At 42.8% G+C, this 17,174-nt stretch overlaps 1 protein-coding gene and 1 non-coding gene across 5 annotated transcripts in view; one reads left to right on the top strand and one right to left on the bottom strand.

Moving 5' to 3' along the window:
* The window catches only part of DIP2C (disco interacting protein 2 homolog C), a 368,942-nt gene that overhangs the window by 146,479 nt on the left and 205,289 nt on the right, over window positions 1-17,174 (top strand). The window lies entirely within an intron of this gene.
* On the bottom strand, window positions 4,957-5,060 carry LOC132490085 (U6 spliceosomal RNA). Its single transcript, XR_009532446.1, has one exon. It is a non-coding gene; the product is annotated as a U6 spliceosomal RNA (small nuclear RNA).

Genomic DNA, 17,174 nt, shown 5'->3' with positions numbered 1-17,174 from the left:
TTCTTGGGAATGCACATTCCTGGACCCAGCCCTGACGGGTCAGGGTGTGGGTTCATCCAGACAAGTCATGTCAACCGTGAGCCTGGATCCCTCATCTAAATGCCTGACATCAGGTAGTTGTGAGGATTAAATATGTAAACAGCTCAGCTTGTAGTAGGTGCTAAATGTTCCTTCTTCTTTTTTTTTTTTTTTTTTACTTACAAAGCATTTTCACTGTCTATCCTGCTGTAATTTACCGCTCGTAGGTAGGCAGGATAGGTGTCCATTCTCATTTACAGGTGAAGACGCTTCTGAAGGCTCATAAGCAGCCACAGTCCCCTTCACAATGGTCAGTCTCCTTCTGTCAGCTCATCTTTATTTGGAAAGACTTCTCCCTGTTTGTATTCTTCTTCCTGTTTGTTCAGTGATTAGTAGCTCAACTGTAGTCCACCAGAATGCACTTGTGTTCATTCTGTTGTAGGTTGAATCAGCCTTTGTATTCCCCAAGGTATTTTGTCTCCTTTTGTAAAGATTTCCATCAGAAAGTGCATTTTCAATCACTTTTGATACACGTTTGTGTTGTGGAGATTGTCGAAGTCAGACTCTATTTCAATTTGAGGCTTTAGGAGCTTTAGAAATTCTGAAATGTAATATGAAAATATGACAAAACTTGTTCAAATGGGTGTTTTAAATTTGATATGAAATGACTTGTCACTGAAATATTACTCTGGTTTTAAAGACCGTGGCTCATTAAGAATGCTTTTGTGTATTTTAGACGTGGTTGTCTTTCATGAGGATATTCCATTCAAATTACAGATAAATGAAATATCTTCAATATACATTAGTGCAGAGTGACCTTATTCACAATATCCTGGATTCACCCTTGACTTTCTGACTTTGGAAGTGCAACTGTCTTAAGCTCTATGTGTACACCATCCAGATTGCTTTGAACACATCTGTACACAACCCTCCTTACTCCTGAGTAGAGGGAAATAGACAATACTATGCTTTAAAACGTTGAAGTTCCCTAAAGCAGTTTTTTCCTAATCAGTGTTTCCATTAAAATAAATAAACACACTAGTGCTTGAATTAATTAGCTTCTAGTAATGTTGGATGTCAGGTTAGCAAGTTGTACAGTTTCTAAGTAAAAGTGATCATTTAAAATAGAAACTCAGAGTGACAATGTGTCCTTTATTTTAAAAATAAATGCTGGCACTTCAGAGAACCTTGTTTGCTAGGACTTAATTTTAATCTCCATATACAATTGGAGGATAATTAATAATCTGCTTCAGAGACCTCTTTTGTCAGTGAGATTAGTGTGACTGTCAGATTTGAAAGCTTGTTTATGGTTTATTTCCTATGTTATACATTTTTAAAAATTTATATTTCTGATTAGAGATATGTCTATTACAGTGATTTTAGTTATGACCATGAGGGTAATTAAAAGATTTTCCTATCTCCTCATACTTGACTTTTCAACTATTCTTTAAAATTTGATCAGGGACTGTCTTGAATTGTCTCCTTCCACATTCTTGGTTTTACACAGCACATTTCAGTTTTTGGAAACTGAAGTTTGTCTACAGCCACTTCTGGAAACATTTGGTTGCTCAGTGTAGCACCAAATGGGTCCCAGGAGGATCTGCGCTCCAGCCTCCCTGGGGTAGTAAAGGCTCCTCCTTCAGGAGTCTCAGCATGGAAGTTAAGTCCTGGGGCAGGGGGTAGGGGCGTTGCACTGCTGGGTGAGACCCAGGAGAGCAGAGGAGAGGAGACGTGGCAAGCCCCAGGCCACACCCTAGCTGACTGACACTGACCACATGGTCATTGCTTTTCCTCAGCTCCTGCGGGATCCCGTTGGCCCTACTCCTCAGATTCCTGAAATTGTTAGGCTCCCCTGAGCTTGAATTTTTAGTTCCAGACTCAGAAGTCGTGGTGTGTGCTCTCAGGTTCCTTACATAAGGTACAAAAAAAAAAACACTGCAACCATGCAAACAATTCGAAGCAATTACTGTTTTCTTATTCAAGGCATTGCCTTTTAGTTTCTTTTTTTTTAAACATTTTATTTATTTATTTATTTATGGCTGCATTGGGTCTTTGTTGCTGGGCACGGGCTTTCTCTAGTTGCAGTGAGCGGGGGCTACTCTTCATTGCAGTGCGCGGGCTTCTCACTGTGGTGGCTTCTCTTGTTGCAGAGCACGGGCTCTAGGCACATGGGCTTCAGGAGTTGTGGCTCGTGGGCTCTGGAGCACAGGCTCAGGAGTTGTGGCTCATGGGCTTAGTTGCTCCGCGGCGTGTGGGATCTTCCCGGACCAGGGCTCGAACCCATGTCCCCTGCATTGGCAGGCGGATTCTTAACCACTGTGCAAACAGGGAAGTCCGCCCTTTAGTTTCTTCATTGAAAGCCTTTGGCAGTGAAAGTTGTTTGCCCCATTTGGTGGGGTTTTGAGTTTCAGGTTACTTGCTTGGCTGGTACAGCAGGGAGCTCCCAGCCTGGGACATGGGCTCCTGCTCCTTGCTCAGGCTTTGGGCGTGTGATTTGAGGGGTTTCCCAGTGTGATGTGTGCCTCCTGCCCCAAGGCTGCAAGCTCTTCTGCCTTTTGTTCCCTTCAGTAGAACGTTGTTACATGTTGAAAATCAAGAAAACTAGAGAAGCAAGGTCAGAAGAGGCCTGGGGAGGGAGGGAGGTCAACAAGAGTAGGAAGTGGTGAAAATTGAGGTGAACTGGGAAGTCCATATTCTGTGTAATTAAAAACATAGCATCAAGGGAAGGAGAAGGCAAACTACAGATGGGAGAGAATATTTGCAAAAGACGTCTGACAAAGGACTGTTATCCAAAATACACAATGAACTCTTTAGACTCAATAAGAAAATAAACAATCCAAATAAAAAATGGACAGGAGATCTGAAAAGACATCTCACCAAAGAAGATACAGATGGCAAATATGCTTATGAAAAGTTGCTCCACATTGTGTGTCATCAGGAAAATGCAAATTAAATCAATGAGATATCACTACACACCTATTAGCATGGCCAAAATCTGGAACACTGACAACACCAAATGCTGGTAAGGGTGTGGAGCAACCAGAACTCTCAGTCACTGCTGGTAGGAATGCAAAATGGTACAGCCAGTTTGGAAGACAGTTTGGTGGTTTCTTACAAAACTAAACGTACTCTTACCATGTGATCAGCAACCACGTTCCTTAGTGTTTACCCAAAGGAGTTGAAAACTTATGTCCACAAAAAAACCTTGCACACGGATGCTCACAGCAGCTTTATTCATAACTGTCAAAACTCGGAAGTTTTGTCCTTCAGTAGGTGAATAAACTGTGGTCCATCCAGACAGTAGAATATTATTCAGCTAAAAAAAGAGCTATCAAGCCATGAAGAGACATGGAGGAACCCTAAATGCACAGAATGTCCAAGACCAAGAGTGAACCCTAATGTCAACTGGACTCTGGGTGATGATGATGTGTCCCTGTAAGTTCACCAGTTCTAACAAATGTCCCATCTGGTGGGGGATCTTGATAGTGGAGGATGTTGAAGGTGGGGCAGGCTCTGCATGTATGGGGGCAGGGGATACATGGGGAATCTCTGTACCTTCCTCTCGATTTTCCTGTGAACCTAGAACTCTCTAAAAATAAAGCTAATTTAAAAGAAAAAAAGATAATAGTAAAGGCTGTGTGAGGGAGGTGGCCTGTGGTGTTGTGTGTCCAGGATTTCCCTGTTAATATACATATTGCCAAATTACTCAAAATGTAACTGTGACATTAGCTGATTCACTGAGAAGTTAATCACAGAATCAGTGATTAATTCCAGAACTGGCAGGATGCAGAGATCACCTTGCTCTGACTTCTCATCTTACAGGTAGTGACTCCAGCATTGTGACCAGGAATGCAGCCAGAGTGGCACAGATGGAATTAGACCTGGGATGGTTTTGCTCAGGGTTTGCAGGGTTATGTTTTTAACCTGTTTTTCTTTAGTTTAATGAGCTGATCCATCCTGTGGCACCAAAAGCAGCACAGCTGCTTCATAGATCTGTCTTTGACATAGAGAGTCAGAAACCAAAGGCTGTAATGTACAGTCTTCCCCCGAAAGCAGAATCACAATAAAGAATCCTCATGTTCAGCATCTTTGCTTAAATGTGAGACTGTGGGACTCATGAGTGCAGTGTCACCACTGGTACACTAATTAGGTTTGTCTGTAGGTAAGTAGACCTCATTTTGCGCTGCCTGGAGTCAGACTCAGTGGTTTTAAAGAGCCAGTGCTTTAACTTTACACTTACGTAGATGTTTATTCACCTGTAGTTGTGAAAACCAAGGAATTTGGGCTCAAAAATTTGTGAAAATGCTAAAGTTCGAGCGTTTATGTACTAGTGTATCACAGTGCATGTGTGGAAATATTTAGAGCTCCACGATTTAAACACTTTTCTTGATTTTGTAATATTCAGGTGTAGCATCCTCAATTAACAGGTGTCGGATTAAATTTTGAGGCATATCTAAATTCACTGAATTTAAAGCTTTTCACTTAAAATGTTATCACAACTAAATGTAGCCAACAGTTTATGCCCTATGGATATTTATTGATTAAATGACATATCAGACAACACACTTTATTTGTTATTAATTTTATTTATTTATTTTATTGATGTATAGTTGATTTACAATGCTGTGCCAGTCTCTGCTGTACAGCAAAGTGACTCAGTTATACACATTCTTTTTTTATATTCTTTTCCATTACGGCTTATCACAGGATGCTGAAGATAGGTTCCTGTGCTATACAGTAGGACCTTGTTGTTTATTCATTCTAAATGTAATAGTTTGCATCTACCAACCTCAAACTCCCAGTCCATCCCTCTCCCCCCTCACCCTTAGCAACCAGAAGTCTGTTCTCTGTCTGTGAGTCTGTTTCTGTTTTGTACATAGGTTCATTGTGCCATATTTAGATTCCACATATAAGTGATATTATATGGTATTTGTCTTTAAAAATATGGACCGTTTCACAAATTTGAGTGTCATCCTTGAGGGGCCATGCTAATCTTCTCTGTATCGTTCCAATTTTAGTATATGTGCTGCCGAAGTGAGCACTCACTTTAATACACAGATGTAGGCAGTATATTAACAAACCTTGGAAGTACAGTCAGTGCTTAAGATCTGTTATGTTTTCAGATCATCTATATTATCTGAAAAGGCAACATTTTAAAAAGCTAAACGTTTTGTAATTTTCCAGTTTTCTACTTATTTGTGCAGAAGTGAAAGTTCTGTGACTAATAGTTGATGGCAGCAGAACAGAAAGATAACAGAGTTTTGGGGTGTTGATAGCCCCAGGCTTTGAGCATAGAGGGAGGGTGCCAGGAAATGTGCAGGGCCAAGTGGTGGAGAGCAGAGAAAATGATGTGATGGACATCAGGAAGGCCCATGGGCCTCATAGTCCAGTTAGGTTGAAAGAATTCATGTATTTCCCGGAGAGAGACACCGTCTCTTCCCATCGATACCCAAATTGTTTATAGTTGAGATATGCATCTTTATGTAAGCATTCTTACTCAGAAAGCCGTTGTGGATATGGAAATACTTTTTTTGTGTAATGCCGAAGTCATTTAAAATTCATTTCTGACTTTCTTTTTTCTTCCGCATCCTAAATTAATCTCTAATAAGTCTCTGCATATACATACACGTCTTTAAAATATATAATGCACATTATGGCTGGTTTAAGCTCTGTATTACCATTACTTAAAAATTACATTTGATGTTTCACTTTTACTTCAGATAATTTTTTCAGTATGTCCATGTTTTAAATTTCACAGTGGAATTTCCAGCATCACCCCAGTTAGTGATGCTCCCTGATCTATATAAAAACTGTCCACTATCTTAGCTTACTAATTAGCAATCTTGTTTCAAAATCTTTGGATCTACTGAAATTTGACACAGCCTTCTAAATTTTGTTGCATGACGTTTTTGTTTTAGTACTATTCATTAATTCAGATATTTTTCAGGTGTAAGTAAAGTGAACTGTACCAGGAAGCAGTGAGCATGTCCTTGGTTATTCATGAGCTTGCATTGTGGGGAAAAACATCGTTTTTCTCTGAGTTAAGCTTCATGTTTTCTCTGTTATCGCCAAGACTAGATCAAGGTTTTTGTGGAAGAAGCAGCTGTTTAAAGTACCTTGTCACCCTCAGCATTTGCACATCTGTATGTCGGTTTCCCTGGTGTCAGCATCGACCCCTTCCCTCTGCAGCGTCAGAAGCAGGAGCATGACTTCTAACCACATGGTGCATTTGTAACTGGATGCACGCGGGGAAGGAGTGTTACAGACAGTAAGAGACCGTGTCTGTCCTCCCTGTACTCAACTCAAGAGTCATGTTGGTGGGAGGGTTAGATTTCAGCCCAGTTTTGATGATGAAGGTGACGGATTGGGCCCTGAGAGAGGCTGTGCCACCGTCCTACCTAAATAGCACCTCCTCTGGGACCTGTGGTGGGAATTTGGTCAGAGCGGCTTATCTGTCTGTCACGTCTTCCTGCAGGAATGGAGGCCCCACTGGACGAATCGGTGACTGAGTGAGTGGGTTTGTGAGCCTGGAAAGTTCAGAAGTGGGACAGGCTTATGCTTTGCCTATTTATTGGCTTCGGTCCAGCCTGGACTCTTGCTCCAGTTGGCCTCCCATGCACGGCCTTATCCACAGTGTGCTCCCTGTGGCCACCGCACAATAGCAGTCCTGGAACATCATCCTCTGTGGGCCCCCTCAGAACCCAGGGGCAGCGGTGGGGAGGCTGAGTGCCAGCCTGAGGACCGGCCCAGACCCTATGGCCAGGAGAACGTCAGGCGCTGGTTAGCTCAGGCTTGGGCTACCTGAGCCAACCACCATGGCAGGGGCTGCAGGGGGAGGATGGATATCAAAGAAAAATCAGCCTGTTGTCAGCAAACAGATGGAAGTGGGTACTGGATGGGCAGCTTGAAAAGTTCATGCGAGTTCCATATGCAGAACCCAGGCTTGCAGATCTGACGTAGGAATTCCCATACTGTTGAAGTGGGTTAAATAGTGAAGTGGTCTTTAGACATGCTTGGAGTGGGTTAATGTAAAACAGTCCTTCTCACTGCCTCCTAACAATAAAACTGTTTTCTTGGAGAGTCAGAGGAGATGAGGAATGGGCTGCTGGGATTGTTGTCCGAGGGGAAGAGACCTGTTATTGCACCGTGCAGGAACTTAAGTCACGCCAGCTCTGGGGGCCTCTCCTGCCTCCCCTGTCCCATGAGGCAGTAACAGTTGCCCCATTGGTACATTCCCAACTTACTGGACATTTAGGTTTCGTTTTCACCAAACTCAGTTCTCGAGGGGACAGAGCCTCTTGTGGACAGAGGAAGTGCCATGAAATCAGTGCTGCAGACCTGCACGCTCATCTAGGAGCAGGGGGCCGTGCTGCTACGAGTCTGCACTGGCTTTAGTGTCAAAGGGAAAGTGCTGCCTGGATAGAATAGTGTTAGTTCCTTAGTCACTTCTCCACGACTCAGCTGGGCAGCGTTCTTGGGCACTCGGAGCTGGAGCTGATGGGCGAACCATCATTTCCTGCTCAGTTAGGGCCCCAAGCCTGTCCCAGTGCTGCAGCCCATTATAAGACCACACATGGTTCCGAGGGGGAGCCTGATTCTGGAGTCGGTGCTTCTCCCAAGTTAGAGGGGAAGGTGGATATTAATGTTTCCTTTATCGGTAAAATTCCCTCAAACCCCACCCACCTGGCCAGCCATGCTCAGTGAAGCTCTGGCAGTCTCTCTGTGTTGTTTGAAGTGTGAACTTCACATGGAAGTGGAAGAATAGGTGTAGGATTTCACTGACATAATATATTTCTTTCCAGTAGAATTGCACTGAAGAGGCTCCCAGATTTCCTCTGACTCTTAGATGGCACCTAAGTGTTGCCTGACCCTCTGGCTTGCTGCTGATATCAACAAATGACATTTTATAGCAGCACAAATAGGGGTGCCTTGAGTTAAATTCAGTGTAACATAGGCGTGTTTGTAAAAGAAAGGGGCCATCTCTCTGCTACTGACACGTTTGCTTGGAGTATTGATCTTGTTCCAACTCTGATGGAAAATGATGAACGGTGTTCAGTCTAATCTTTCAAAAATTCATTAGAAGTCATTCACAGTTTGCTTTGTCTGCTTGTTTTTTTCCTCTCGTGATCTGAGTATAATGAGGAATTCCTTTTGTCATCATCACCAACAAGAAACTCGTATTGTGCAAGTCCTTGGGCGCTGTGGTGAGAGCAGGTGCCAGTGCCCTGTCCTCAGGGAGCTCTCAGGCCAGGTGTGACAAGTGTGGGCAGGTTCATGTGGTGGGAGGAAGCTTCAGGAGAGAAAAACTCCACAGATCCTGTGACTCCTCTCAACCCCTCTTCCTTTTGTTTGTTTTTCATTTACCGTCTCTGAAATGGGGATGCACTTTACAGTCGAGGGAGCAACCTAGTTTAATTAGCGTATTTTTACCTTGGTGGTAGGTAATGTAATTTGCCTTGGATTAGATTTGATGAATACAGTAGGTACTCAGAGAGGGAGGGGGAGGTGTTCCAGGGAAAGAGAATAGGCTTGGCAAGGTGGGGACTTGTGCGTGGAATAAAGAGCCGTAGGGATGGTGGTGGGAAGGGGCTTTAGCACCAAGCTGCAGCGTGGAGGCTGTGTGGACTGGGTGGGGCGGCGGAGTCCAGCATTAGAATGTTTCCATGGAGTCCGGCATCCACAGGTGTTCGTCCCATCGGACCTGAATTTCTGCATTCCTTTCTTAAAACCCACAAGGTGAGGAGAAAGCTCTGGCGCGGGTGAGTTGTTATATCCAACAGCCATCTCTGGAAAGAGTCTAGACAGCTCTTTCAGGTTGGTGATGGCCTTGGACCTGGGAGTTGGGTGCCTGTTGAGCCTTGTGTCCCTGCGTGGGCACCAGGCAGAGCGGGATGGATGAAGGATTCTGGGCTTAGTGCATATCACCTGCAAAGCAAGCTTTGTCAGGAAAGGCTTGATGCCACATCACCCTGCAGTACCCTCAGGGGGTCCTGTGTGAGTCTAGGCTGACTCCATGTCATCCTCAGACTTCTGAAATGTGGGGGTTAAGTGTGGTTCTGTATTATGCATAGGGTGACGACATGTACACCTGCTTACTCAAGGACCCATGGTGCTCGCTGCTGGTGGTCATTCCAGGAAAGGTTGTTTCCATACACCAGTGGATGTACTTCCCATCGACAGCAAGTAGTCAGTGGCCCAGGATTCCTTTTTTTGTATAAGTTGCCAAGAAAACCCCTAAAACCATAGTTGCTGCCTCTTGGAGGAACTGCCCTTCTCTGGTGTGTCTATCGCTTCTGCTGCTTCTGTTTCTCTTATCTTGAGATACTGAGTTAGTATAGTATCATTCATATTAACTTCAAATCTGAATTTGCTTCTGATTTTTAAAGAACAGGTACATCGATAAGCTTGTGTTGCTGTTTAACTGGAAAGCCAGGGTGTGCTGATGTATCTGGCAGGATGTGACAAGCAGAGTGACCAAGAATTCGCGTCCTATTTCTTGGGTTGGCTTTTCCCAATCTACAGGTGTGGGGTGAGAGTGACAGCCTGCTCGCCACCTGGTACTCTGTGCTCCTTGAAGAGGAAGGACTTTGAGCTGAAGCATGGTTAGTAATGTGTGCCGATTCTAAGTAGGGACAAGGGACAGCTACTCAGTGATTCAGCTGGCACTTTCACACACAGGAAATAGTCCGATGTTTAAAAATTCCTCCATGTGTGGTTGTCACTAAAATGGGCAAAATAACGTGTATTCACTGATTTCCAAAGAAAGAGGGTCTACAGGAAGGTTATTAAACTTGGAAGACTTTCTCTAACCCCTCCTATGATTGTGGTCGAATCCTGACATCACCAGTGGGGCTGGGGAACACCCCCCCTCGCACCGTCACCCTCACGTACCTTCTCACACTGTTGTTCCATAACAGTGGGGAGTAGGGCGTGGGGTGGGTGGGAAGCTCCACCAGCATTTAGGATAAACACTCAGTTTCCTGTGGATCTTATGAGTACAAGCTATTCCACTGGGTGAGGAATTCCCTACAATGTATCCCCCAACCCAAATCAAAGAAATCTAGTTTTGAGCATAAACACGTTCTTAATGTCGTAGCTTTTACAGCTGAACCCTACTGTGGGGCCATTAGTTTTGTCTTAGTCCACCATTAGCAGATCCAGGAACTTCTTGTGTTGATGGTGAATGTTTACCATCTTGTGTAAAGAAGGGTGTGAAGCTTTATGTATATACTGAAATCAGATGAGAAACGATTGCTGTGCGATCCCCGCAGGGGTGCTTACAGCTTTTTTGAGGGCTAAATTCTTATTTTTAGATATCCTGACATCATTTAAAGCTGCCTTCACTTACTAAAAATCAGCATAAGTATAAAAATCAGTCTTGAAGTAGAAAGGGATATACTTCAACTGAGTAATAACTATGCATATGTTAAAAATATCAGCTAAACATTACTCGAAGTGTTAACCATGAATGGATACAAAATGCAAGCTGGAAGAGTTATTCTTTCAGTATCAAAATTTTAAAAGGTTTTTGTGACACTTTTAACTATGGACAAATTACTAGTAAAACTGAGCTGCATTTATAACATTTTAAATAACTAATTTTATTACATTATTTGTTAACTGTTCCTGAGGCATTTTGCATAGTTACATAATTAATGTTTATCTCTTTGCCAGAATTCTGTTCATTTATTTTTGGATCAGAAACCTAAAATGAAATGTTTCCTTTCCATTAAATTGTTATTGAACTATGTAACTATCAATTTGTGAATGTGAGAACAAGATTATCTTGTCTCTTTTGGGATAATTCTTGCTTAATAGTGATAATGCTGAATGTTAAAATTATAGAACAGCTTATTTCTTTGGAAATTAGTATTTGCATGCTTGCCAGGTGAGAAATGTTGAAAATGTGGACATGAAGAAATTAAATTGCATTCATTTTGTATAGAAAGAAGATGATAAAAACCCCTTTTGCCTTTTGCCACCACTATGTTTGCGTAGGTACAGAAATGAGGTCGTTGTAGGCACTTAGAATCTTATCTTTCACTTCCACAATACTAAGCAAGCATAGTCTCCTAATTCCAATACTCAGACTCCTGATTATCAGATCCAGGGGAAGAGATGATAATATACATGAGCGTTGGCATTTGGTATGTGGGAGTCCTAACCACACACAGGCTGCTGGAGTGGGAGCCACTGGGCCACCAGGGCCTGGAATGTGCATGGTTGGGAGCAACGCAGACAAGAAAAGAAAATGCTGGCGAGAAAGCAGCAGCAGTGCCCATGAGAGTTGGAGTCTGGGACCCTTAAGAATGAGGGGGAAGCAGACACCTCTAGACTAATCCCTGGGGCCTATCCCTGGAAGAAGCCATGGTCTGGAAGGACTGGGATAGCTGCTCCGGGTGGTGTGAGCTCAGCCCTCCCGGCTTGAGAACTCTCTTGGCAACAGCTGCCCCGGAGGCAGGCTGTGAAGATTCAGTGGACAGAGATGGAAAGATGCTAAGAACAGAGCTGATGCTCTCACAACCGTTGGGTGCCAGCAAGTGGGAAACACTTGACCAGCTCGGCTTCCTGAACTGAGCTGCAGGTCTGCTGCTTACACACTCCAAGCACATCAATAGAAACTCATATTTCGTGCGCAGCAGTGGTGAAGGGGACACTCCCTCCTGGTCGGAATGTCTGAGTAGAATAACGCGTAAGGAAACGGTGTAGTTCGTCATTGTGAGCAGGTGTCCATGGTGGGATCGAATAGACATCCCTCAGAGCCAGTGAGATAAGCGGGACCTTTTCTCACTCTGATGTGGCTGACATTCATGCTGTTCCTGCCCAGATGTGGACAAGAGGAGGTGTCACTGGGAGCTGGTTCATTTTCCTGTTTTCTGATTGGAAATTCATGGTTTAGGTTCAGCTGGCATCGGAGTCTACATCGTTGAGCTTGGAAGCTTTTCATACACTCAACTGTATGAGCAAGGATCGTCTGCATCCTGTAGCCTCCACAATGGGTAGCCGGGGTGTGAAGTCGTGTCTTCACCATTAGTGTTTGCAAATGCCTGTCTCTTTGCATAAAAGTTTGTTTTTCTTGAAGGTTCCAGTTGGATCCTTTTACTTAATGAAATGCTTAAGACTGTCATGAAAACGAATCTGCCAGCCACCATGAGTGAACGTGGGTGGGTTTTGTTTGTTTTCCTGTGGTGAATATTTTACTAGTGTAAATACTTGCATGAATGCTGAACACTGGGGATGGTGTCATCTTTCTGCTCATTCCCTCTTGGTTATAGTTAATGACTTCCACTTGGAGGGTGTGTCAGGCACAGTGAAGGGTGAGGATTACGGGCCACAATGAAGAGTAACCTTTGGTTCAAACCCTGCACAGGTGTCTGTTGCTTTTGAGTAAAATTAAGTGGAGATTTCCATTCTCAAGGGAAACATACACAAACACACAACAGAAATAACTTTAAAAAACAAACCATTTAGTTTATGTGAGGTCCAGCAAATTTAGCTTGCAAAGTTTAACCTTTTTTTCCTAGAAGCCATTATTAATTCGGTGCCTTTTTTTCTAGAAGTCGTTAATTCAGTAGTATAAGTTAAATACATTTCTTTTGCCTGAAACTAATCACAGATTCTAAAACCAGTGACTAAAAATGCAATGTTAATTTAGGTATAGTGCCCCTGAAGGAAAATACCCAATATTGGGTACATGTATTTAGAAAGTGTAGGACTCTTAAAAGTCACGTGCTTTTGACATACACCTTGTTTACTAGTTTCGACCTACATTTGTAAGAACACATATCTTAAGTTGTTTGGATACAACTGCAGATATGTGTGCTCATGTATGTATAAATACTCAGTGTTTTTCTCCCTTTCCTTAAACAAAGAAGACATCAACACTCTTCTATATCAGTATTAATAGTAGAGAGCCATTTTTTCCCTCAAAATTAGAAGTCAGTTTTCAGGAAACCCTTATAATCTTTGTGAATTTGGTTTACCTTAATAATACGCCTCTAGGACAAAAACAAAAACAGAAACAAACCAAAACCACATATATTTGTGGGCTGCATTTTAAAATTTTCAGTACCACATGCCTTAGGAAGGTAAACATTTACGAACAGAAAATGTAAAAGGACCCATTAAGGGCAGTTGGTGAGAAAGCACTGGGGTAAAAAAGCAGTCTCTGGGTTACCCTGATGTGTCCAACACTTCAGTGGATGTGTTAAGTGGCTGACTGTACCCTGACTGCAGGGCCTATGGGAAGCCCAGGAATAATGGTCAGGAATGTTCCTGCTCCTTACCAGGTAGGCAGGACAGACAACAGTCTCAAAGTGGGTGGAAATTTGAGTTTAAGTGCCAAGGACTCCGAACAGTGTAGGCATGGAAGAGTTACTGCAGATGAGTGAACACTGTTGTTCATCCTTAACACTCGGCTTGCACACTGAGTTAAGTGTCATTTCACTTTCACCTGTGCTTTTCTACCCTGGTCCTTGGCTTGTCTGAATTGCTTTGCTATCCAAGCTAGTTTGCAACATGAGCACATTTTCACATTGTCTTTGCATATTGATTTAAGCTTTGACTACTCATTATCTTTTCTTATTTCAAATGGAAGAGGGTTTTTTTCCTCATCCTGTGATTGTATGGAGCATATTTTGGAATATGCATACTTTGTAAAGATTACCTCTAAATACACACGTACTTGAAAATCCAGCAGAGATTATGGGTTCCAAAAATAAAGCAGAGATCTTTGTTTACAGTGCCTTCCACTTCTAATGACACATCAGTGGGTAGAGGATTGTATACATTATGCTTCATTATTTACCTTTTGAATAGATGTATTATTAATAATTGCCACGTGATCAAAGTTGGGCAAAATGTTTAGAAAGCATAATGTTTCCATAAGTTAGAAGTTTGTACTGTCATGGTTATTATTATTTAATATTAGTTAGTGGACTCATCTAAACTTTATCACACACATTATATGCCAAGATTGTCCAGATGTTTTATTCCCAGTAGTTCAGGGTAGTTTTGACTTTGAAAGTGATTTTGTGCACAGGAAGCCTCAGAGTGTTTGCTGGGGGAATTCCTGTAGCTCATTGGTCTCACAAAAAGAAGTAACTATTATACAAACTTACTCAAAATAACTAGCCTACTACATGTCTTCTAGTATGTTTTTTGCCCTCCTGCCCCCCAACCCCCCAAATCCTTTAACTGCAGGCCTTTTCAGGACAGAGCCATTATTTTAGAAACCAGGATTTTTAAGTTTATATGTATAAATATTTTTAAAAATATATATTTATACATATAATTATATAATATTTATATGTTATATATATTTATATATGTACAATTTGAAGATAAAATGGTATAAAAATCCTAGAATATTCTGCATCTTGCAAAACTATAAGAGGGAGATAATATTCAGTCATTTTTATCTTTCTAATAAAATCTTTGTCTCCATTTTATTCCCATTACTTGCCCAGATGGGGCAATTTGTTTAAGAAAGTCACTGGACTCATTAATTTAGGCACCACTTTATGTACATTGTTAAACATGGTTTAAAAGTGAGAATGTAACTGTTATTTAATCTTTCATTCAGCAGTTGTTTAGTCATAGAGGTTGTGTCTGTTTCTGGCACATAGTAGGATCTCTTGGATGAATGAATGGGAAAATAAAAGTCAGGGTCACTTCCATGGTGTTTGGGAATTTTGAGTAGGAATGAGTATGAAGTTTATTTAATAAGGGCCAAGTGAAAGTGTATTTTGTAGCCATTTCAGAGGTGATTCAGTCTTGGACAGTAGCAGTGTGCTCTTCAGATCCTGGATTTCCAGAAGGTCAGAGTGCCCCTTTGATGCAGTGTTCTATCCCGCCTGAGAGAAGAAACAGAGGGCTGTGGTGGCCCCTCATTTCAAAGAGGAAAACTAGGCTTACATCATCGTGCCTGTGACAGGCGGTCTCCTGGCCAGCATCTTGGGCTTCCTGAAGCTGCTCGGGGCCCTGCTGGTGGGAAAGGCAGGACAGCTGCAGGGAGCAGGGTGTGAGCCTACCTCTGACCCTGACCGCTGGGTGACCCGGGGCAGGGGGTGGTTTTTGAGGGAAGTGAGTACGTCTACCAGGGTGCTCCGAGTGTGTGGATTTGCGCAGAGGACCTGACCTGGCCCAAATCCCTGTAAACGTTTATAGGTGGTCTGTGCTTGCTGAGGGGGTCGCCAGTTTTATTTTCTGGGTCTAAACTTACTCTCTGTGGTGGCCCAGGAACCTTTCTGAGCAGGAGCTGACCAGCTTAGAGTTGGGGTCCATCCACCCCACTCCAACCATGGTGGTCTTGGGTCCCTAAGCTAGCACTTGGGTCATTATGAAGTTTCAGGGATTAGTGTGTCGATTCTGTAGGGTAACATGAACAGTTTGATGAATGACGACTAGAAGTCCCAGGTGTCCTTTGGAAAAGCCCAACAGTTCAAAAAGGGACACAGATGATAGATGTGGCCATCTTGGTTCCTGGGGCCACTGCTGGCAACCAGTCTGCAGGTGCACGTCCACCAGTCTTGCCGTCGAGGGGATCAGGTGGTGTCGTTCCCACTGAACAAGCTATTCTCAGTCCATTCACAGTAATCAAGAATGTTGAGGAGGGTCTGCCTGCTTAGGGGAGAAAATTATTTAGACTGAGTTTTTCAGAATTGGTTCCTTCCACAAAAACAGGAAGTCATTCTTCATATGGTCAACAGTTCTTTGTAAACTAGAGTAACATTGGTAAGAAATGTCAGTTTGCAAATAAATCATACAGTACAGAGAAACTTACATGTAAGCATTTACAGAGTTTTGAAATTTTTTATTAATTATTAGCCAGTAGGATTCAACATACTCTCATAGGTTCCTTAACTCAGTGGCACAGTGGAAGTTTTTTTGGGCTTCGGCTGTCCCTGGGGTAGAGTGTGAGTTGGCACTGAGGTGCTGTGTATGCTGATGGAAGATTATATACTCAAGGGAAGATACAGGGGAAGGTGAGCAGATTTCCTCCTTGAAGAATTTTACTTAGCTGAGAAGAAATGGGTAGAAATTGAATTTCAGGTAAATAAAATGTAAGTCAAACAGTCACTGATGGACAGAAAGTGCATTCCTAACAACCCCACTAAAGAAAGCTGCCTGGGGACCAGCAGAAGCAAGGATGACAGTGTCTGGATTGCTCATCTGTGGCAGATGCTGAGCCTGTCCCCATTCTGAGTCCTGGTGGAGTGGGAGTTGGCCGGGACTGGGAGAGAGGAGCATGCAAGGCTTGTGTAGCCCAGGTGGCTGGCTGTCAGAGACATCACGTTCCCCTAGAGTCACCTGCGCACAGCCAGCGAGGTTCAGGGGAAATGCTCCAAGCACTTTCCTTCAGTTGGTTATCTTATGTTCAGACCAATAATGCTTTCTTGGACACAACACTTTGTAGATATCTTATTCCTTTCTTTGCCCTTAGTGAAGCAAGAAGTGATCACAGGCCAGAAGAGTAATGGGGACAAGATCGTTGTCGCCACAGAGAAGATTGCTAGGAAATAAGTCAACTGCATAGCGAATGTTGCAAAAACTGAAGTGTTTTTAAAACTCTTCACAGGTATCTTCCCTATCCCAGCCTATTCCAAAATAACTAATTTTGTGGCAGTTATGTTTTGAGATTCCACCTCCCAATGTATGATAGTTGCCTCAAGAAATTTCACTTCTGCCTCCCTCCATGTTCCCTGTATTCTGTAGCCCATGTCCTGGGGGACTGTCACAGTGAGGCGTCGGTCTTACCATTGTGCTCTTTAGACGAATGTTGAGCATCTGGCTTCCACAAATCAGGTTTGTCTAGATCTATGTAACTGATGTGCATCGTGGGATTGATCTTTACTGGATCACGTGTAAGTTTGTAGAGGATAAGCTTTTGGCAGAAGACAGAGTAGTCAGCTAATTGCAGCACCAAACGGGTGTTAGAAGTTGAGATGAAGGTTCTTCCCTTCCTCCTTACCATCGGTGAGGATTAATTCTGAAGTTGGTAAAAAGAAAAGTAGCTGCTACAGTGGAACAACCAGAAACTACTGGAGGAGATAAAGTGTGTGTACTTTCTCCTTGCCCGCTAATTTTTTTTAAATCTGCAAGATACACTTTAGCATCTTTTATATTTTTCTTCAGTGATTCATTTACTTGAAAAA

The sequence above is a fragment of the Mesoplodon densirostris genome, chromosome 4, assembly GCF_025265405.1.
Source record: "Mesoplodon densirostris isolate mMesDen1 chromosome 4, mMesDen1 primary haplotype, whole genome shotgun sequence".
NCBI lineage: Eukaryota > Metazoa > Chordata > Mammalia > Artiodactyla > Ziphiidae > Mesoplodon > Mesoplodon densirostris.
This window is presented reverse-complemented; position numbering and strand designations above follow the sequence as displayed.